A 23,825-nucleotide genomic window follows, 5' to 3' on the forward strand; every position below is an offset into this window, starting at 1 on the left:
ATTATTACTACGAAAATAATGCTAGAGAGGCTCTTATTACTCTGTTATTGAAAATAAAGAAAGAAAAAAAAAAGAAAAATAGAATGGGGCTGACCGGCAAGACATCATGGGCCCATTGGGCCGGGCTCGTCCTGCAATAAAAGCCCATTTCTCAAACAGATCGGACTGGAACTTGTTCATCGTCATTCAGACACGAACCCACGGCGATTGCCACGCGCCTCTCCAGTACGCGAATCCGGGGCAACGTCCCCTCTCTCTCTCCTCTCTCTTCATCCAGTCTGCTGCTGCTTCTTCACTCGGCGAGCGAAGCGATGGACCAGAGAGCGCCAATGGAGGAAGAGTACTTCATGGAGGACACCTCCCGCTTGCTGGAAGCGGCTTCCGACTTCGCCCTCTATCCCGGTTAGGGCTTTTCCCGATCTCGGTTTCGTTTCTCTTCTCGGTTTCCCGGAGTTGTTTGTTTCATTTCTTCGTCTTTCGTGGTGCCTGCTGATTCAGGCGTCCAGAACGACGCGGCCGCGAAGGAGTTTCTCGATCGCTTTCCTCTTCCCGTCATCATCAGGTGACGTGTCTCGGACGATTCCGACTTCTTTTCTGCTTGATTCTTTTTCTTCGGACAAGCTTGTCGTTCTGTTTCCTGAAGGATTTTGATGAACAGAACAATGAATGGAAGCAAAGAAGGAAAGATGATTCAGAGAGTAAAAATCGTCTATTATTCAACTGAGTGCTCTGTTTCAATGAATAAGAAGGTACATCCTCTTGCCTTTCTCTTATCAGCTTTTATATCTGCTGAAGTGCTCTAAACTGAATGAAAACTAACTAGCTTAACAGTACTAACAAACTAACTGAATTAAAGAACAGAGTTTGACTTTACAAATTGAAAATTGAAAACCGATTTCTCAAAGGTAAATCAATTTCACGAATTCTGTAATCTCTGTTGTTAACTTCTCTGTTTTCATCAGCTTTCTTATTGCTGCTACTGAACTCACTTTCACCTTCTTCCTTTCCTCTGTTCTTGAAGTCTTCTTTCTTCTTTCCTCTGTTTCTATCAGCACCCATATCTTGTGTTATACTCTTAATACCCATTTCTTTTTATCATCTTCGCTGGATTTCTTCGTTCTTGCGACCCGATAGCAACTCGTGACCGTCTACTGTTTGTTGACGTCGTTTTTTTTTTTTGTTTTGTGGCTTTTTGCTGATTCTGACTTGCTCAAGAAGTTAAGAGAAGCGTTTGTTCGATTTTGGTTTTTCGTATATGCAGCGCTTTGCAAACGAGAGCGGATGTGCCCGGTCTCGAAAGTACACTGGTTAATTGTCTGGAGAGAGTGTTCAAGACCAAATACGGCGCTTCCCTGATCCCGCACTTTATGGTATGCTCGAAACCTTCGATAATCTTAGGTTCCTGTACCATGGGAAGCCCTTTTGGATGGATTTGAATCGCTTCTCTATTGCGTTTGTAGTCTAGGCGGGTCTCTCCCCTCTGTGCGCGTATAAAAAGATGAGCTTCATGCTTCCCCAAATTTTTATTTGTTTGTGCAGCCTTTTGTACAAGTTGGTTTGCAGGCAGCTTCACAAGAAGTCAGATGTCTAGCTTGCAAAACGGTAAGTATGAAATAGGTTTTAACCCCTGCTATTGATTTAGGTCCAATGGATGATTTCTGTGTTCTGTGGCTATACGATTACAACACCAGATAGCACACGTTAACTTTTAAAATGCAGAATGCCAACCGCACTTAATTCACAGCCCTAACTTCCAATATCCTGGTCTTTAGCTTAGAGAATAAGCTGCCGGTCTGTAGTCATGAGGTGGACCACCTTCATGAACTTGCTGTAGTTCAGAAATAAGGAGCCATAGACAACTGTGAAATGAGCGCATCCCGTCATTACATAAAGATCTTTTAAAGAAAGTCAGCCATCCAATTCCAGAAAAAGCTTGGAGTTTTCCACATGCGGTCATTGCTCCGCACCCCACTGCACTTTTCTAAAACAAGGTTGTTGGTTTCCGTCCTCCTAAGGTTAGATTGATAATCACCTTCTTTGATGGGATTGGTTACAGACAAAGGGAAACAAAGTGTTTCTTGGTCGTTTACATTGATTTGCAGTTGATCCTAATTTGTCGAGAATATATAAAAGATCACAAAGCTCCCGGTTGCTTATACTTGGTAAAACCTTCTGTTTTCTTATAGTTAGGAAAGGAAAAACATGTCAAAGTCAGTTTTATCGACTTGATGAGATGTTATATATGTTTCTTCTGTTTGTCCATATTTCTACTGAATGATATTGGAGGTTAGAAGTAAGAATATTTAGCAAGTTACTGAACTTAGTTTGAGGGAGATATTTACTGGAGCTGTGTCTAGGAGAAAATTAAAAGATGAAATGTCCACCCTGAATTCAAAGTTAATTTATGCGGTGATTATATGTACCTCGCACTTTGAATTGTGCTCTTGGTTTTTCTATTTTTATTTCTTCTAATTAAAAAATTTTCAGGTGTCTTGCCTGTTGGAAATTTCGGATGAAAAGTCTTTGTCTGCTGTGAAGATAGTTATTGACTACAATATTTACCCACTTTTTCTTGATTGCCTTGTTAATGGGTAAGAACATAATAGTGATTTTTTTTTTTTTTTCAATTGACTCTGTATTGTGGAATTTCTTGATCTTGACTGTCTACTCCATAGGCATGGTCTGTCGTTTAAATAGTGCTAGAAATGGGAAGTTTATGATACAGAGGAAGTTGGCCATGTATGGGTTTCCAGAAAGGTAGAAATGAGTTTTATACATATATTACATAGAGGAAGATGGCCATACCTAGGGTTTCCACGAAGGTAGAAGTAGTATATACTTATATTGGTAGAGGAGGGACTTTTGAGACCGAAATCCCAGTCTTGTCGAGTAAAGCGGCAGCCACTATGGAGATGTCCCTGGATCTTGCACCACGAGTCATTGTGATGTCCATTAAAATTTTAAGACGAATTGACGCTCGACATGTTCGGTGATTTGAGATGTCAAGGAGATAGCATCCGAATTTCCTAGTAAAAGAAAATGAGAAACGCTTTGCTCCCCACTTGAAAAACTACCAAGGATTTTGTAGAAATGCCAGCTTTATTTGGTATTCAAAGCAATTTATCAACTGGGACTGACAATTTTGCTAGAGATGCCATTACTAGACATTCTTTAGCGGACTCGTCATAGTGGTCCAGAGCTCAGTCAGTGAGATAGCGGGAATTAAGCAGCCTCTGCCCAGTAGCACCATCTGCTCTCTTAATAACTTTTATGGATGAAGTGAGGAAATCGAAAGAGAGGGGAAGTGAAGGAATTGGAAGGAATTTTGAGAGAGAGAATATTTCTCTCCAAACTGACCTTTTGCTGCTTTTATGCCTTTCTTAGCAGACTTGAAAAGCATTACTGTTTTAAAGGGTAAATTTGTCATTATAACTTACATATGTTTACTTTTACCAACAATTCTCTTCTCTCCATAGTCTTCTATCCAAATGCTAAAGGAGAAAATTGCTCTCTGAAAAACTTTTGGAACAAAGAATTAATTGCTGTTGGATAAACCATTATGTAACTTGGATGTATGGCATGGTATTCTCTTCAAGTTCAGAAACAGTCTCTCAAGACTCCTACCTGGGTTTTAATAAAATTAAGCGGTGCTAATTTTAGTGATTGAAAATATCCATGTTAGAATTATGATGATTTGGTGGGAATCTCTTCCTATCTTAGTGAAATGTAGTTCGTTTGTTCTATAGAAATGAACAAGTTACCGCAGCTTCAATGGATGCTATTAAGACTCTGGCATGCCTTCAGAGAGGCACAGTAAGGATTTGACTCTGATCCGTGCTCAGACTTATTTCTTATGGCTTCGGTTTATTGATACTTACCTGAGATGGCTGTCTTATGTTACCTTGCAGAACGTTGTTTTTCCAGCCAGTGACAGTGAAGTTACGCGTCTAAGAAACTTAGCAGCTCAATGCTCGTCATTGGTACGGATATATACATGTTGTTACTTGAACAGTTGAACTTACATTGCCTTGCATCAGTTAGCGAGAACAAGTTCGATCAGCTGGTTACTTCCTTTGTCTGGACATATTTGAAGAAGGGTAGTCACCCCCCTTCCCCAAAAGACCCTCCTTTCTATCCAAATTATTGATTACAAGTGATGGATGCAAAATCCTAGGCACTAATGAATAGATAATTTGGTCACTGTGCTCAGATCTCAATCTTATGCGAAAAATTAACCAAGTGCTTTTGCAATGGTAGTTTTTGGTTGATTGTGATTTAGCCTTTGATGTAGACGTTATTATTGTACCATGAAGTCACGGAAGCTTATAGACGAAGTCCATACTTGCCTTTGCACTACGTTTGCACGTACGCCTACTTATCTACACTCGTAGAAAGTGGGGTACTGATAAAATTTCTAATTTCATAACCATGTTTCAGGGTCGTGTTTGGGTTCTAGCTTCGATAGTGAAGCTGTTTTCTGTCTCCAGTTCTGTTGCATCAATTATCTACAGTTCCAATCTACTAAGTTTATTTGAGGCAGAAATCAGCGATTCTCAAGACACCCTTGTAACTTTGAGTGTTCTGGAGCTTTTGTATGAGGTTTGTTAATCTCTATGCTTCTCCCTTTTTACTTTCCCTAGTGAAGAAACACACTGCTTGCTCATCCACTTGCAGTTTAATATCTATGTGAGGGAGGTGATGTCCTTGGCATAGTGAACTACATACGTCTGTAACACTTATTGAGTTTAATTGATCTATGTTCCTTTGTTTCCTAAATTTTCGTAATTCCTTTTCTCCTTCGCACATTTAACAAGATGGTTGAGATCCGGCATGCAACGGAAATTTTGTGGAGGACTGCACTTCTTCAGCTACTTGCTTCTATCATAAGGTAATTGAGAGCTTTCAATCTTGTTCTGAATTTTAGTTTCTACAGGTCCTAAACTGTCATCACTACAATAGCTATAATTGTTTGTAGCAATGCATTGTTGGAGTCAATTTTGAGGTCCAGAGCAATGATGATTTGCGGAAGACTACTGTCCAAGGAGGACACTTATATGTTTACAGACGAATCCAGTAGGGTTGATCCATCATTTCTGTGCATATGCCCAATATTTAGCTTTTGTAGTCATGAGGAGGTTAATTGTTTGGTTGGTATTGCCTTATGTCAGCACATTCTAAGCAAATTTGTGCACTATAATAGCCTTCACGCTTCAGATAATCTTTCTATCTCATCACAATTTAATGCAATAACTAATATTCAAGTTCTCACTGGTATAACTGAGGAAGTTGGTGTGCTTGATTGAGTGGCTTGTCTACGTTATACTATGGTTTCTGTAGCTTTTCTTTCAATTATAAAGTGACATTATTCTTGCATGATTTGTTTGTCCCATTGAGAATTTGCATTATGGGTTTACTTGAGTCCTTGCCCTACTGAGTGATAATTCGAAGACACTTGCTTTGTAGTGCAGGTGTCAGAGTAGTTGTTTCTGCCATTGATGGGAGACTCAGCTCGTCAGAGAGTCTAGATACAGATGAATGTGAAGCTGCCCTTGAAGCATTAGGTCAAATTGGATTATGTAATACTTTAACCATAATAGCTGGTTACATGTAGGCTAGTAGAACTGCGTTGGTTTGCCATAGCTTGTCTGGCTGTTGTGTTCCCTGCCACAAGGAGGAGCTTTTATCGGTTCGCTATTTCACGAATTAAATGAATTGTTACCATACATCGAAAGAGAGAAAATGTAGATTGCCTGCATGTTCCCTGCTAGAAGATGCCTAGCTTACTCATTCCATGCTGGTTTAACAGATTAGTGTACTTCTTTTTCCATCTCCAATCTTGCTGCAGTAGCGATCCTTTATTTATTTATTTTTCAATTTGTACCCTCGGCCATGGGAAACTAAGATTTTCTCTTCTCTCTGTCTTTTATTTTGGCTTTCAGCAACTCAGGGAGCTGAGTGTTGTCGAGCACATATCCTGTTGCAAGACATGTAGTATATGCTGCCTTTGACAGACAAGGACGTGGTAAACAGCTGGTGAGCAGATATATGACGCTTTTGTCCATGCAACTCTTTGTCTGTTTTGTCATGATCAATTATCAAATTAGGGGGATCCAATTAGTGTGAATATCTTAAAAATTAATGATCTTTTATATAGCATGAGATGGAGTCAGTCCTTGTAATTTGAGAAGGTGATGACATCGAAGATGAGAGACAAAGTGAAAAGAACATGAGTTAGATACTGCATAAGTTAAAGCATGTCCCTTTTATAGAAGAAGTAAGAGGACTTTTAGAAACGATATTTTAATTACGTTAGAGTTTCACTGGTTCTTCAGTACTGTCTAATTTGAGTGACCTATTCAATGGATGCTTTACCCTGGATATGTGCTATGCCTAGATTTTTCTACTGTTATCATTTTCACCATTCTTGCCACAATCTAACGAAGTTATGTTGACTCCATTTTCACATGTGCTATGTTATGAGTACTCATTATCTTAGGCAGTTTCTCTCATCACACATAAATATACATGCTTTCATGCTTTCACCAGAATAGTGCAAACTGTGGTTAGCTTCTTGAGAGTTTGTAACTTGTCAAATCTTTGTACTGTAAATGTCTTGATTTATGGCTTACTCCATGACAAACAGTAAGCCGAGGTCAAAGATTTTACTTGTATCTCCGTGGTAGTTTATTGATGATATGATATTAAATTGCTCAGGCTGCATTGCATGCACTGGGAAATTTGGCTGGAGATGCTCGGTCAGATAATAGTGTAATACTGAATGGTTCTGCAGAAGAAACCCTTAAGACTCTTTGATATATGAGGCTGCATCCAGGAGTCCAAAGCTGATACCATCGGTAAGTCGAGTTCTTTTGTCCACTTTTAGTGTGTTAGCTTATGGTAGTGGCTCATCTTTGTAATCTGTTCTTTGGTTGATGAGGTTCAAGAGCAAAATGGAGATTTTAAATATGAATTGTCTAGAAAAGCTAGTGATATGAAATGAAACTTAATTGATCATTTGTGATAGTGGAATGTGCCTGATATTTCAGAGAAGGGAACAAAGAAGCAAAATGGTGATATAGCAGTTGAGGAAATTAAGGACAACCTAGATTAACAAGAGGTCTCAAAATTGCCTTCAGCTTATTTTAGGTGCAGAGTTTGCGAAATCCATCTTAAAGCTCATGAGCAGGTTGGCAGGTCCCATATTTGGGAGAAAATTCTATAGTCATCAACAGCAGTTCCTTTGGGTCATTGACTCATTGCGACCTTGAGTATACTCGTAATCTATATTGACATGAAGGTCTATGATCTCATAATGAACTCACGAGACTGACCTGTTTAGAGTTTCTCATCTTGTCTGTCTGTTAGCTTATTTTCTTCTGTGGAATCTCTTCCTTTAGTGCTTTTATGTCTATTTCAGAGCAAAAGCTAGGGAGCATGACTAACTAGCTGTTGCATTCACGCACTGAATAGAAACGATACATCTGACCTGTGAGATGAATGTGTGATGGATGTAAGTCATTAAGCAACAGCCTTGAAGACAGTATGTAGAAACTGTTGAATGCTTGTTTGGCAACTCCTTAATTGGGTGTTTTAGCTCCTTTTTCTTTTCCCTTCCAATTGCTGAGCTTGTGCCATGATTCGCAGGGCCTTTTCCTATCAGTTCTTCAGCAGGAGGCAGAAACTCGTTTAGCGGTGTGTCATTTACAGATCTCTCTCATTTTTATAAAATATTACTCTGGACAAATGTGGAACTTGCTCTGCTTTGGATTTGGGCACAATATGTACGTTCCTTCGTGCATAACATGCATCAACCAACCTTGGATTTTATCTATAAAACCATTCAGAGTTCTGAGTATGTGGCAGATCCTCCTTCAGAATCTTATCCTCGGGCAGTGTGTTCTACGCTTGCTTCTTTAGCTGAAGAGAAAGAGGGGAGGACTGGAAATAGATGATTTTGTTATAGGAATTATGAATCGAGTTGGTCATTACCTTTCTGGTTGCTTCCTACTCTTTCTCGGTTTTACTATTGTGTATCCACTTATGGTTACAGCAAGCAGATCCATTTGGTAATCAGGAGCATCAAGTAGGATTTCTTCAATTTTCCAGGAAACATAATGATTGGTTCTATGTTATTTTCCTATGCACAAAAGAGGAAAAAACTTTTGTAGGAGCCAAGCTTTGTTCTTCCTTAGATGTAAAGTATACATAAACTAAAATAATCAACGTGTAAGTGTAAATTGATGTTCTGGTCCTAAATTGGAGATTGACCGATGAATGTTGAGATCTATTTGATGGTTTTTAGCTATGTGCTTAATGAAGCTCATTGCTATTTGTGGTTAATATCGCTTGTCAGCCATTGTGATGAGCTTGATATTTCCAGGGTTATAGGCGAATTACAGCTTTGGTAGCTAGGCCATGGTGCCTGATGGAGATCTGCTCAAAAGAAGAGATAGTAGATATCGTAACTGACCCAAGCATTGAAACCACAAAAATAGGTATTTTTATATTGCTCACTTTCCTATTCACCATGTTACGGAAGCACCAACATGATCATCAGATGGAGATGTTATCCCTTGAAGCATGTAGGTTGGAGCTTTAGTAATTATGTCAATGCTATTTCCTTAAGCATAAGTGTTAGTGATTACATATTTTGGACCATAAATTTGTTATAGGTGATCTTGTGAAAGTTCTTTTTTATATTTTCTGTTTTTTTTTTTTCTCCGTTTCTTCTGCTTTTGTTGTCTGCGGGGATGTGTCTTTGGGCCTTTCCTGCATTCTTGTTTATTTCTAAGTCCATTAATTTGAGTGGTGACTTAACAGACGCACAAATGCACACCGAGTAGAAGTCATCTGGAGTTGAATGTCTCTCTCTCTCTCTCTCTCTCTCTCTCACAGCGCACGCTTTTTTTTCTTTTTTTCTTTTTATCCTTGTGTTGAGTGGGTTGAAGCATTGTCCATCGCTTGCCTCTCATTTAGCGTTTTAATTTGGATGGTGGACTTCTCAGGCATGGAAGCTAGGTACGGTTGCTGCCAAGCAATACACAAGCTTTCACACGTTCAACCAAACTGATGAACGATCCTTCTCTGGCTGGAATTGCTAGCAAGGTAAGATACACAGAGCGGAATGCGTCATTTCCGTGTTATACCTTGGCGTACCAAGATTTTGTTATGTAAAGACCCGGGTCGTGTATCTTTGTGACTTGATGATGTTCCCTTCTTTGCCCACAGTTGCAAGATGCTGTGAGAAGGGGTCCCTTTCTTGCAAGAAGGCGTCCCGAGGCTCAACCTGTTGTAATGACAGCCGAAAGATTCTAGACAAAGTCAATCTCCCAGAACTCGGGAGGAGCATATAATAGTCCGTGCTCAAGGCCGTCTTTCTTCTTTGTGCTCGGAAAAACATGCCCGCTTCGAATGCTTGCTTGAATTATGGAGTTTTCGGACTTGAACGGAACTTGTAAATCTCAGCAGGTAATAGGACCCAACTTTTGGTTAGTCCCCTGAAGTAAAAGCGTACTGCCATCGTCTCGTTATCTCCGGGGTGGGATCTCTATGCAACCATTTTTGGGGATTGAAATGATGCAGTGTGGCCAGTATTTTAGAGACCAACGACAGAGATTGCTAAACCACCAACGTGATTAGCAACTTGCACCATGATTAGTACCACATCAATGATCGCGGTTAGGAACTTCTTTGTCATTAGCAAGTCGCTCGTCTCGGATTAGCCGGAAGTATCTCAAGGCGATTGACGAGGTTCCTTATAAGGAAATAGCGGAAATTACTGATTTAGCATTTTATACAGAAAAAAAAAGAAAAAAAGAAAAAAAGAAGAAGCTTCGGTATTTTAATGATTGGCCACTTTTTCATTGCGCTTAACGAAATCTTTTCGAAGTGTTTTTTAGTAACTTTCCATGAGGAAGAAAAACTCGCCTCTTCTAATGGCCCGCCACCCTTAAAGAAATCGAACCTTAATATAATTCCAAGTAGAAAAAGCACTTCTTTTCAACGTTGTATATCGTATAGAAGTAAGTATTCACCCTTTTTTGCATATTTACTTTCAGAAGAATAGCAATGAAAAATAACTTCGAATTTATAAGGAATAATTAACCTTTTCGTAATTAGTGTGTTTTCAGAGAGTGAAGGGGTACGTTTTTCGTTTTCTCATGTGGGAAGTAGATTTCAGAGTGTCAAAAGTATTTATTGCAGCTTAAAGCTTCTATTCAGTCCGTAATTTCTCAATATGGTTAGTAATTTTTATGGAGGAAAGTTAGCTTTCGAAGAACTTTAGTAGCCTCAATATTTACACGAAAAATTAAATATCATTATAAAAACATAGAGGATTCGAGTGAGATTTGGTTAAAGCAATAATAGAAAGAATCAAAAGAAAAATCTTAGTCAAGCCTAATTTAATGATAGAAATAGTCTCTAAACTTTGACATGCAATCCTTAAATTATTAATTTGTTTAATGTGATCCATGAACTTTATTTCCATGTGTGATGTGTTATTTGAACTTTTAATCGGTTTAATATGGTCTATGAACTAGTGTTATATGTTCAATTCAATTTCCTATCAATTCATGTTCAAGGGGTAATATTTAATATTTTTTTAAGTGCGGGATTAAATTAAATATCTATTGAAAATTTGAGGATCATATTAAGCAAATTAATTCAAGGACTACATTGGTCATGGGTATAAAATTTATAAATTACACTGAATAAATTAAAATTTCATGAATCATATTACACATAGGCTCAAAATTCATTAATCATTTGTGCCATTTTCTGACATAGCTAGCTTTTACGCACCAGCAAAGGGCAAAGGAGGGAATTTGCTCGTTTCCGCCGGCTAAACTTGCAGGGACGGAGCTTCTACAAGATAAGGAGCAGAGGGAAAAGAAGCTTCCCACGGAGAAAAAATGGCGAGCTTATCTTCTTCTTGCTTCGCTCTTCCCGCAAATTCAAATCCCTCTCCCTCCACTCTTCTCCTTCTCACGGCCGCATCGCTTTCAATTCCCTCCGGTTCTCCACAAGCGTCTCGCGCGACGTCTTCGCACCGGAGGTAACCTCGCCGACGACGACCTTCCGATTCCCCCTCCCTCGCGCCTCTTCTTCTTCTTCTTCTACTCAAGCATCTCGCCTCCGTCGCCGCTTCTCGTTGAAGATGCGCAAGGATATTCGACGGAATCATTCATATATCATTGCACAAGTCAAGATCAATTAATATCGAATCTGATTTTGTATATAATATTGTTTCATTTTATTTACATACAACATGTACTATAATACACGTTCGTACATTGCGTGAATATACTGAAATAGAAGAGAAAATTTCCCCTCTCGCTTCCTTTCCTCTCGTCTTCTTCATCTTCGACATGGTATCGGAGCGGGTCGGGCACCTTTAATCCACTTCTTCCGCCTTGATTCATCCTCTTCTGGTCTTCGATTGTCCGCAGGAAGAATCTAGCTAACTTGCAAAACACATTAGCACTCCGGCGCAAGAATCAACACCTTGAGGAAATCACATTGAAACAGACGAAGGAAAAAGAAAAGAGGGAGATCTCCATATCGTCATGGTTGACAATCAACCTCAATTACTCGTGGATGCAGCGACCTCGAAGCACAAGATCAAGTGCATAACGTCATAGGTCGGACTGATCAGCCCGCAATGGGCAATTTTTTTCCATGGCAACCCGTTTGGGGTATCCCCATTCGGGGGACTTCCTACCGGTGGTACCAATGCCAATATACTATGGAGGAATCCATTATAATGGAGATGATTAAGAAATTTTCAGTGATGTTTTTGGATTATTATTTAGCCCGAGGATTATTAGTCCCTGAAATTCAAAGCATAAGACCGTATTGGGTAGCTTCCAAGATTTTAGAAAATTGCATAGTGAACGATTAAAAGCATTGTCTAAATTGACCATTTACTTTTTGTTAATTGAATGCCATGGTCATTGGTTTATTTGAAATATAACAACTATTAAAAGCATGTTGCCATCGCGAGTATAGAAATTTTTTCTATACTCCGCATATGGTTTTAGATAGAATTTATTTCTTTTTCTTTCTTTATATTTTCTTTTCCTTTTCTTTTTGCGGACGAGTCATCGGCCATGGTTGGCAAGGGTTGGCCTCGCTTGGGCGAGCGGCATAATGAAAATGGAAAAAAAAAATGGCAAGGAAGAAAAGTATTAAGAAAATTATTTAAAATGTCACCATGTCAACTAGGAGGGATGTCTGACCAAAAAAAAAAAAATAGGAGGGATGGACAGTCACCTAGATTAAAATTGAATTAGTACTAACGTGGAAATGTTTAGGACGAAATTGGTCAAATTGAAAAAATTAAGATTAAATTAATACAAATACAATAGATATATAACATTTTTGATACTTTTTCCAAGTGAACTAGTGTGGATGACCTAGCGTAGATGAGGGACACAACTTGGGCATCAATATTTCCCCCATCATGGGGACAAAAAGTGGCACCAAAATGTGGGTTCGAGAATTAGATTTGTTTTGTATATGACACCTGTGACGGACAATAGTTTCTTTTATTTGTTCTTGCTGGTTGCTTTCTTCAATATATATATAACACATGGCATATAGTTTAGAAACATTTTATTTTTATTTTGTTTTATTTTAGGCCACCGATGAAGGGAAGATTTTTCACATATTCCGTTCAAATTTTTCATATTTTTAAGTAATATACACTAAAGGGTGTATTTTGTGCAAAGAGGGAATTTTTCTGGATAGAATATGCGAGAAATACAAAATGGAATATTTCATGAGGCGTGTATTTCAACGACATATTTAGGGGTATAATGAGCAAACAAAAAAACAGAAATAAGATATATCGGGAAGATACAATTTCTGGGCCTATAAAAGACATTCCGTACGAAAAAGACAGGGGGGCCTCTCTCGGTTTCTAGGTCAAGGAAAAGTCAGAAGGAAAAAGAAAAGAGAAGTAAAGCGACCGGTCTGCAGAGAGAGATGACTGGTGAGTGACGTGAGAGAGAGAGAGAGAGAGAGAGAGAAAGAAAAAGGGGGCCACCGCGTCGTCTTCTTCGCGAGGGAGAAGCTCGAACGCGCCAGCCGGCTCCGTCCGGCCGCTGTGCCGGTACCGCGACGCCAGACACCACTGCACCTCACCACCTCACTGGTCCGCTCGCCGCCGCCACGCTGCACCGACGGTCTTATCGCTCCACCTCAGCCCTCGCCGACGCCTGCGGTGCTCCTCGACGCCCGTGCCTGCTCGCGACCCAGCACCCGGCATTCCCTGCTCCGGTCGCGACCTCCGCCGTCCTTCCTCGACGCCACCGCTGCTCCACCGACCTCGCCCCCGACTCGCTGGCGGCCCACTGGCCCGCGAGCCTCCTGCTGCCTCTTCCCTGTGCCGGTCGTCGCTGCGCCTCCCCCGGAGCCGGATCGCAGCCCCCGCTCCGACGAAACTGCTGTTGTCCCTGTCTTGTCTGTGCTTGCAGATCTCCGCCGGTGCTACTCCGGTCAGCGACTTGCCGGCGATCCGACGCCTCTGCCCGAGCCCGAGCCGAGGCGCTCCGCTCTCTGCCTCAGCCTGAGCGAGGCCGCCTGCCGCTGCTCCTCGCGACGCCACCGCTCGCCACCGATCCGCTCGCTGCTGGTCCTCCTTGCCGGAGCTCCGACGACCGGCGACCGACGGTGAAACTCCCCTCACCGGGGCGACCATCACGTTGCTGCTTTGCTTGGAAGGAAAAGAAAAAAAGAAAAAAAGAAAACAAAAGAAAAATTAGGTAGTTTTTCTTTTACTTATTTATCTCATTTTATTTCTTTTATTTTTGTTATTTTATTTTATTTGCTCTTTTTAGTATAATTATTCCTTGATGCAATGATGAATTATCCGCCAAGAAATAGCCTTTCGCACCCGAAATTTGATTCAATCCCACTTTAAAAATTCTAATCCTATTTCTCATAGAGATTCGATTCGCGATTTTATGTAAAATTAGCTAACCCGATCTCATGCGAGATATGATTCGTCAATTTCGATATCATTTTGTTTTGATTTGCTGTCGTGTCATTTAAGTTAAATTTCTTTAAAATAAAAAATAAAAAACGTAGGCTAGAATTAGGTTTTATTTCTTATTTTTAGGGTTTGCATGTTTGGAGCAGAAATTTTATTCTGAATTTTATTTAAAATAAAAATAAAAATAAAAATCAAATCAATTAATTTGTTTGCTATTTTTTTATACTTGGATTGCATTGTTTAATTATTTGGCAATTATTAATTTCGAAATTAATAAACAAAAACACAAAAAAAAAAAAAATCATCATGCATATGTCATGTAGAGTTAGGGCATCTTTTTGTATGTCATTGCATATTAGGGTAAAATTGCACTTAGTTTAATTCTAGATAATATTTTTCTTAATTTATTATAAGTTTAGGTATTTTCTTAAATAGATTGCACCTTAGAGAATTATTTGGGTTGAGATAATATTTTAGTTTAAATTAGGATTTGACTTAGCCTAATTCCTAATACAAATTGAATAGGATCTTAATCTAGCTAGATAATTTTCAAATTTTATCTAATTCAGAATTTCTTTAAAAAAAAAACCAAAAATGTCTTAGAATAAATTAGTTTTATTTCATATGATGAATTGCATTCTTTAAGAAAAAAAAAAAAAAAAATATCATATGCATGTCATTAGGATTAGATTCATGAAATGAACGTCATTTAAAAGATTGTTATTAGGTCAATTTAATTAGAAATTGCATGTCATTAGAATTAGGTCATTTAGTTATATTGCATTGCATATTGCATATTGCATGATTCTCATTAAGTAAAAACAAAAAAGAAATTGCATGTTAATTAGAAATTATATTTAGAGTTGTTGATGTGGATTCTAATCTAATATTGCGGATGCATTCGTTTTTTGAGGTAAGTTTTTTGCAATTTATTCATTGTTTATCTAGGTGTTAAATTGGTGGATTGTACACCGCGTGATCACCTCACATGTTAGAGAAATAAATTTAAAATCAATTTAAGTTGCTTGCAAAAATATTTTTGAAAATAAAATAATGGTAGCGAAAGGTATTAGAGAAATCTAGTATAACAAAGTTTCGTGCCCATAGTCTACAGTTCGTAGGAGTAAGGTAAAACTCCATTCTTTTACTTGGGTTTCGTCGGCCCTGCACAAATAGATTAGTGACGACTCACAAATAAAATCTATCTTCATGTTAAGAATCGAACATAAGTCGCAAATTGACATATGTTTGGGAGGCGAGTTAGGCTGGCGTAACAATTCGTTAAGCCCGGCAGCCAGGTGATTCACACCCAAAAAATTTGGTGCGACAGTCACCAAGTAAGGCATCCGACATGGTCATTAAACAATAAAAAATCACACATCATATGGTAGGTGACATGTCACCCCTCTCATAATGACCAGAGAGGACATCCTCTCCCATAATAACTAGAGAGAGTATGTCGCTCTCTGTAATTTTCGGAGAGGGACATCCTCTCTCCTGATAACTAGAAAGTATTTCGCTCTCAAAAGGGGACATAATGTCTGCTTATCCTTCCTCACAAAGAGAGTAGCGTACTCTCGGTAATAACCAGATTTGCATATACTTTTTCAAAACTTTTTAGATTTATATAATATTTGAATTTTTTTAGCAGAAAGTAAAAATTCACTATTAAAAAAATCTTAAAAAGAACCTAAAAGTTAACAAGATTGTTCATATTACATACCTACCACTATGTAGTGGTTTAGCAGGGCAACAAGAAAATGACTAAACGAGGTCATTAACAAAAAGTTACTTGTGTCCTAGTGATTTTGAGGAGGTGGAATCGTTTCTCATTGGATTTTGCCAGAACAATTTATGGTTCCAAGAATTTCGTGTGGGCGAGTTGGTAGTAGCGTTATACAATAAGGATAGATGGTGTGATCAATTGGAAGGCGGCTAGTTGCGTGGCTCAACCAAACCTTGTATTCTATTCTCAATTCTCTCACCTTCTTTACGATAATTCCTCTCTCATTCGCGTGTTAAATAATGAAAAAGAAGAAGAAAAGAACATTAGGGTGCACAGCCATATGCTTATTATGATTTAGTTAGTTAATGATGTGGCAACACATGTGACACTATTTAAGGGAAAATTTTGCCTGTCGTCCTCACAGGCTTAGAGCTTCTATGATCCCCTCGAGAGATCAATCCATTATCATATTCAAACGCACTTTATCTTAACTTACGAGAGAGCGGGTGGCAACCAAGGACAAAGCAGGAGTTTTTCTCCTCTAGCTTTAAGTCGAGTGCAAAATATTGATAATTTAGAAATAAAGGATTCAAAGTGACATTTAAATAAAATGTGAGGATGATTTGTATTTTGGTGACTTCAAGACATATATTAATTAATGAAATGGAGGAAGATTATTTGTTTCAATCTAAGTTTGTCCACTCTTGCCCTAAGAAAAATGTGGCAACTAACAATAGGTTTCTTAGAACCATGGAGAAAAAAAGGATAAAAATAGATGAAATTAGTGTGCGCTATTTTGTGATTCTTTGTAGTTAAAAAAGATCGAAATCTAGGTAAAATATGAAAAAGTGAGCGTTTCCAAGTAGCACCTATTTGTTTCACGTATGCGAGCATGTATACGCGAAACAATTGCAATAGCTTCACGAAGCTATCATAGCTCAGGCTAGAGCCCATTCAAAAGCCTGCAAGCCTATATTTTCAAGTTGGCTCGGTCGGCACTCGGATGATGCTATGTACAGTACTTCTTTTTCTTCCCTTATCTACCTCACCATGCCCGCTCGTTCCATGCATGCAAAGCGGTCTAAATCTCTTGTGCATAAGAGAAATGGAACGATAGAGGAACCATACACAAAGAGATCCATGGTACACTTGACATCTGCCGGGCGTGAGAGAACCCGGCTATGGAGTCGCGTGCCGACAATGGATGAGAAGAAAGGAGAACTTAAAGGGAAGGAGGAAAAGGGAAGAAGCAGAAAAGGGTGTGGGAAAATATCGGAGAAGAAGGGGGAGATAGCGGTGGATGAGGAGGAGCTTGTGTACATTGCGTTTCACATCCATTTCCCATAATAATAATCCAAAAAAAGGAAAAGTAAAAATGAATTATCACCCATCCAAGCAATATGACGTCATTTTTATCACGATAGCGACACAGCGGTTTGCTGCGCGCGTCGCTAATGGCATTTTTGCATTTGATTGAGAACTTCCAACCGATCTTTTGTGCTCCTCATAATTTAAATCCCATTTTTATTTCCAAATCGAAAGGAAGAGTTCGAGATGAAGTCTATCTTTAGGTTCCTACAAGATCAAGAATTACCATTAATAGTGGCGTGTACATTAAGACGAGCTATGCGTCACTATTTTGAAATCTCTTTAGTCTGAGACTAAAGTGGACTGGCAAAAATTTCTGCATTTTTTTTTTCTCACTAACATCAACCTTCTTCACTTTATCAACGTCAAAATATACAACTTAAGTTTGACCTAGATAGTTCCGAGGTCATTGATCCAAGTCTTTTTATCACTCCATTCTATATTTTTCGGAATGCAATGCGCGATTGTCACAAAGCGATTCTTTCGATCGCGAAGGCACTTAAGTTTTGAATCGCCTAGTCAAGTCTAAGTAAGCCTTGCTCTCACTCACCTCTCGCACTCAATGAAGGGAATTTCTAGAGAGAGAAAGTAGAGAGAGAAGCTCTAGAGATACTTGTAATACTCAAATGAAGTTGATGACACAAATGGAGAGGGCTTTATTTATACAAAAGTCCTCTAATCACAAACCGTTGGTCTTCTACATTATCTAACGATAGGGATATCAATTCTCGTCTAATCGATTCAATGGTAGAAATGTGTAATCTGATTGTGAAGGATGTTGACCCCTCGTCACATTAGTCAGAAACGGTGGAGATTGATCTCATCTAATGGTTGAGATCATCAATCCCCCGTCGAACTAATCCGAGGGCAAAGAGATAAATCCCCTTACAAACTAATGGTCTTGATGAGCCCTTTGGATTGATGATGTGACGTCCTTGGTGGTGACATGATGCGCTTTCGTACAATCAGTTTGTTGCAAATGATATTAGCTGCGAATGTATAGATTGCTCATTTGTCGACTTCATGTGCTCGTAAGTTTGTCTTTTGATAATGCAAATTTTGGAATCATTATTACTATGATTTCAAGAAAGAAAGAACAATGTCATTCCTTGTCTTCATATAAAGGCTATGCGAATGAAGACCGCTTAGTCTGTTTTCATTACAAACAAGGTTATTTCCTTGATTCCAAGTTTCCACATTTACGTCGGCCGTTCTTTCTTCTATATTCGCATTTAATCAGTCCCATTTAGCTCAATACTCTGACACCGAAGCTATAGCTTGAAAATAAATCCCCAGGGGGTTAACAAAATCAGAAACTAACAAAGTGAAGAAAAAGAACAATCATGACTTTTTACATTTGCTCCTTGAATGTCCAAAAATGGTTATGGTGATGACTTTAATTAAATTTCTACTTCTTTTACTACTATCTCTAACAAAAGCAATCCAAATCCACAATCATCCAGATTTCCTCTAAATCACCCAAGGCATATGTTGGCAGCAAAAGCCCTATCGAGCAGTCATGTCTCAAAACTGTCTAAAAGTTTGCAGTGATCTTCAGAACAAGCTGCAGACTTTCTAAGTATCATTATTTGTACTTGTCCTTTGAGCTGTTCCGTTGCCAATCCCAAGTCTGAAAATTTAAGATTCAGAATAGCGCCAGAAAGTACACTGCCTGTTTTCAGGTCCTTGTGAATGACCTTTTCAGTATAGACTCTTCGTGGATATAGGAGAAATCATGCAATTCCCGAGACATTACACTATTTCAGTGAAGTACCAGCCCATCCTCCGTATGATCCGTTGGTGGAGTTGTAGCTCACATTCCCCTTTTGTCTCGAGCATGAAACTCGCGCAGACAAATATGTCTCGTACACAAAATCAATTTACCAGGCCCCTACGCTCTTAGTCTAAAGCTAATCCCCGGTTACCATGGTGTTCACCATCAACAATAACACAAAAATCAGAATTTCTGATCGTCATCATTCCGTGGGGAGATCGCACCAATGGTCATTCCGTCATCATTCCGTATGCTTCTGCCTTCGTTGCGCAGGCTGGAAATACACATGGGGAGATCGCACCGATGGTCAACACTATCATGCACTAAATATTCAAGACTCAACTGAATGAAGCCAGGGCTAGTGGGACGCTCGAACGTCAAGTCTTTTGACTAAACATTCGCCGTAGATACCATCTGCCCATAAACTCACAAGGGCCCATTATACTTTCCTCATCCAGAGGGTACAAAACCTCATCGTGCCAAGACGTCCGTGTTTATTTGATTTCGTCAGGTGTCTTCCTATGTGTTCTGAATTTAAGTGCTAGTATTTCCCTGCTAAAAACCAGTGGACAGAATGGGTTTCTGCATGAAAACCTTCTCGAAAGCATTAGTCACAAGTTGGATGCTCAGATGATTTCTAAGACGGTCAACATTGCGGATGCCATTAAAGCGTGTCCGAATGAAATAGCCACTAGTCTGCTCCAAACCAAGAACACCTCCCACAGTAGATTGTACTTAAGTAGTAGACCATCAAATTCTATCCAGAACAATTCTATAGATTCGTCGGAGGAGGAGGAAAAGGGCCCGGGGGGATGGAAAGATAAATGTTTCACGAGTAGAATTAAGGGATATTACAAACTGAAGAATCCAGAAACAAGACGTAGTTAACATAGATTATAAAATAAGGCATAAATTAAGCATATGTCATCGTAATGTTCAGAGGTACTAAACATCAATCGAGCAGGATGATGTAGCAGTGGCGTTGAGTCCACTGCCATCAGAAGACGATTCATACTCAACGGGGATCCTCCACGGCTTCATCCCAGTCTGGGGGCAGAAATATTCTTTTGTTAGTCGCTCGCAAAGTGGGTCCAAGGACCCAAAATCAGTTGAAAGGGAGCAGCAGAGTAGTTTTTGTAGTTGGCAGGCAACTGATGCCCAGGACCTTTCTCGTACTCATCTTAATATCATTGTGTACCGCATGACTATTCACGAAATCTATATACAGATTGCGGTGCATTTTGAGAAACTTAAACTTGAACTGTGTGAATTCTAACTGACTGACACCTACGCCCATCTTACTTCTGTCCAATATTTGTGCTTCCAAAGACCAGCCCTCATAGATTTCACAAGGTTTAGATAGCTAGCCCCTCATTTATTTCTCTCCTCCAGGAGCAATTTAAAAGGGATTAGAGACTTCTTTGATCAAATTAAAAGAGAATGTAAACAATCTAAGAAATTAGAGACTCCTCGGCCAACCTAACCTAATCAAATTAAACATAAAGGAATTCAATAAGTTCAAATCGCAATCGGAAATACAAGTCCATGAAAAGTATTCCCGAAGAATAGTGATCAATTTAAAAAGTAAAAGAGGACTTGAAAGTGCAAATAAAGTACCGAATGAGGTAAAATAGAAAAGACAACAAAAGGAAACGTAAAAAAGCATTTTAACATGCTCTCTTAAACTATCCCAACCAATAAAAAGTAGAACTTCCCAATCAAATTCTACTTTTACTGAGCTTCCCAGCATCCTTCCAACAAGGATGCCATGATGAATTTCAATTTTATTATACGAGAATTCTGCAGCCACTAATCATTTCTTATCTCTGTGTCGTGATCATTTTGTGACCACAAAAACTGCTCACTTATAACAGAGGATTTGCATATCAGCATATGCAAAAATTTTGTATACTCAGAATGGCCTGTTTTAGAAAACCGGTGTGAGAAAATCTTTTAAATTCCCCCCCAACCCCCCCAAAAAAAAATAAAAGAGAGAGCGAGGACTAGAAGCATTGTCATTTATTCAAAGTTAAGGAGATTTTTTTTTTTTTTTAAATTCTTGAACATCGTTGAAACAACTAAGGTTCAATAATAACATGACTAGTATGCTGCACTTTCAAGCTGTAATGGAATTCACTTATCAGTATGTAGCACAGGCCTAATTGCTAGTTTCTGAGCAGTTATGAGGGTATAACACTCACTATAAAAGTTAGGAATAAAATAAGCAACCCATACTGCGGGAGAACCAATCCCCTTAGAAGGGACCAAGGGGAGATGGAAAGGATAAAAAAGTAAAATTGTGCGCGACTTACCAAGAAACTTCGACAAGTGTTCAGAGTGTAGAACAGGCAAGGGGATGATCCCACTCAGCAACTCCCACGTCTGCCGATTTATCGAATCTCTTGAAGAGAAGGGGAGGAGAAGGGAGCCCATTGTCAAGCACAGGCAGCTGCAGAGGGAATCCCCTTCGGTCTGGACAGTGTCCAATAGATATCAACTGGAGGAATTGCATCTCGTGGTCCCATCGCATATGCTCTTCAGCTCCGGAAGATTACATAGACCAAGGTTCATTAGCCCGGGAAGGAAAAGTGCGTCATTTTAGCAACAGTGCCCCATTATCACCTCTATGCCACTTGCGGTGGCACATTAATATCTCTTGGAGGAAAGGGAGGTGGAGCACCATGTCTTGCGTCAGCAGCGCCCTCTTCATGTTGTTGCAACAATTTACTTCAAGATATGTAAGGCGCCAAGTGGCTCCGCTTGGCAATGGGCCATGTATTATCTCCTCTAAGTTCTCACAACTCTTTGTTATAATCTCCTTCAGATTTGGAAGGAGAGTGGTCAGCCACTCCCATTCCATCACTCTCTTCATTTCATGACACCCGGACAATTCCAATGATTGCACACTTTCTGGAAGCAGAGCGCAGCCATCACCACTTGTTCCATCTATACTCGCAGCGATATGGTCGCAACTATCAATGAGTAAAGACCTCTCAGTCTTCCTCCCACACCAAAGGCTGAAATTTTCTGGTGCACCCATCACGAGCCTGTACCGTTGGCTACTATTTCGCTCGAGAGACCCCACACATGCATTGAACATTTCCACATTGGAAACAGAACAATGAAGTTCCTCCACCTTCGGTAATTTTACCTCTTCTCCTGCCCTTAGCTTTCTAATCGCGAGATATTGCAAGTTCACCAGCTTCCCTGACACTCCCTCCGGTAATGTCTCTATCTCTGTGCCATCTAGGGCGAGGTACCTCAGGTTTGCCAACATCTCCATGCCCTCTGGCACTTCTTCAAGACTTTCACACCCTTTGAGGTCCAACTTTCTTAGGGATCCCAACTTTCCAACATAAGGAATAAAGCGTAATGCGAAACAACTTTGCAGTAACAGTGCTTCCAAGCTCTCCAACTGGGAGATGGAGTCCGGTAATTTCGTGATTCCAGTGCGGCCCAGATCTAGAACCGTCAGCCCCTTTAGATGTCTGAAGAAAGATTCATGGATGTCTCCCAAGGTCGAATGTCATACAAAGACAGCCGCGTCAGTTTAGGGCAATTTGGTGATACGTTGTATGGCATTTCTTCTATTTTGTTGCCTTGTAAAAGACTTTCTCTAGACGATCAGTCCAGAATACTTCCTCCGGTATTTCTTTCAACCCCATATAGGCCTTAACCATGTGTGTTGTGCTCCGCACTACATGCAATGCCATGTCCCTTGTCAACGGGTGTAGATACCGATGCCCTTTTCAGGATCCAACAGCCGGCCCCTTCTATTTTATCAATATATCGTTACCCTGATCGTACAGTCCTTGCCTGGTGGCACTTCCACCTAACAAACCTTCTTCTATAAAAGACTCTATCAAATACTCTCTGTCAGCTTCTGAAAGGAGATTTCCAGAACAAAGCATTGAATGCAGGAAACACTGTTGCACTTGTTCATCACCCAAGTTCAAGTAACTGAGCTGCAGGCGGCAGACACGTCAAGCTCCATCCTGGACTCTTCTAAATTTCCCAACATGTCTCTCCACTCACGCTCTTTCTTTACCCTCTCATGCGAGTTGCAATCTCAATGATCCCAAGTGGCAGACCACAACACCTATCAAGAAGAGACCTTGCAATTTGTTCAACTTCGAGGAGTTCTCCACAAAGCAAAGCTTCTTTAAAAATAACCTCCAGAATCTTCCATATCGAAGCTCTATCTTAATTTGCTTTTGACAGAGCATCATACGACACACATCGGTGATCGAGTTGTCACTATCAACTTTAGTTTGCTTTCAACTGGAATACCCATAACTTCAAAGGGCTTCCAAGGCCATCTAAAATTAGGATGCATGCCTTCTTTGCATTCAGATGTCCATACAATAGGCCCGCCCTTCTCTTGCGTCCTTCTCATTTGAAAGATTGTCTAGTCCAACCGCATTGGCAATCTCTTCTTGTAGCGCATAAACACTAAAATCCTGAGGTACAGCAATCCAGAATACATATGACGGAAGAAAATCAAGGAGACTGATATAGACATGCCTCAAAATGGCGTCTTGCCCACTCCACCCATACCATAAACACCGAGTATGAAAAACTCATTCCGCAACATAGTTAAAAACATCTCCTTCACCTTCCGTCGATTATCTTTGCCTAATAATTCTTCTATTGTCACCAAATGAGATGTTTTGCTAGATCTTCCTGGAACTGGAAGAATCTGTTCAAGTTCTTTGCTCAACCCTTCCACCTCTGCTACTTTCTCCGGTGGAAAAGATATTCCTTCTCTAATTGCCTGCACTACACTCAATATTGCTCTTCTATTCTCATCCACTTGACTTTAGCTTGTTCATGTCGCTTGGTGACTTGGATGAGTTCTTCCAGCTTTCTTTTGAGAGATGTCATATCCGCGTTGGCAAGCCTACAGGTACCTCGTTGACTCTTAGCTGGTGCAACATGCGTTCTCGCACCTAAACTCAATT

General features: G+C 39.8%; 1 pseudogene; it reads left to right on the plus strand.

Annotated features, from left to right (window-relative positions):
* Window positions 1–207: 207 nt before the first annotated feature.
* Window positions 208–9,600, plus strand: LOC120290913 (annotated as a pseudogene).
* Window positions 9,601–23,825: the final 14,225 nt, after the last annotated feature.

The sequence above is a fragment of the Eucalyptus grandis genome, chromosome 2 (assembly GCF_016545825.1).
Source record: "Eucalyptus grandis isolate ANBG69807.140 chromosome 2, ASM1654582v1, whole genome shotgun sequence".
Lineage (NCBI taxonomy): Eukaryota > Viridiplantae > Streptophyta > Magnoliopsida > Myrtales > Myrtaceae > Eucalyptus > Eucalyptus grandis.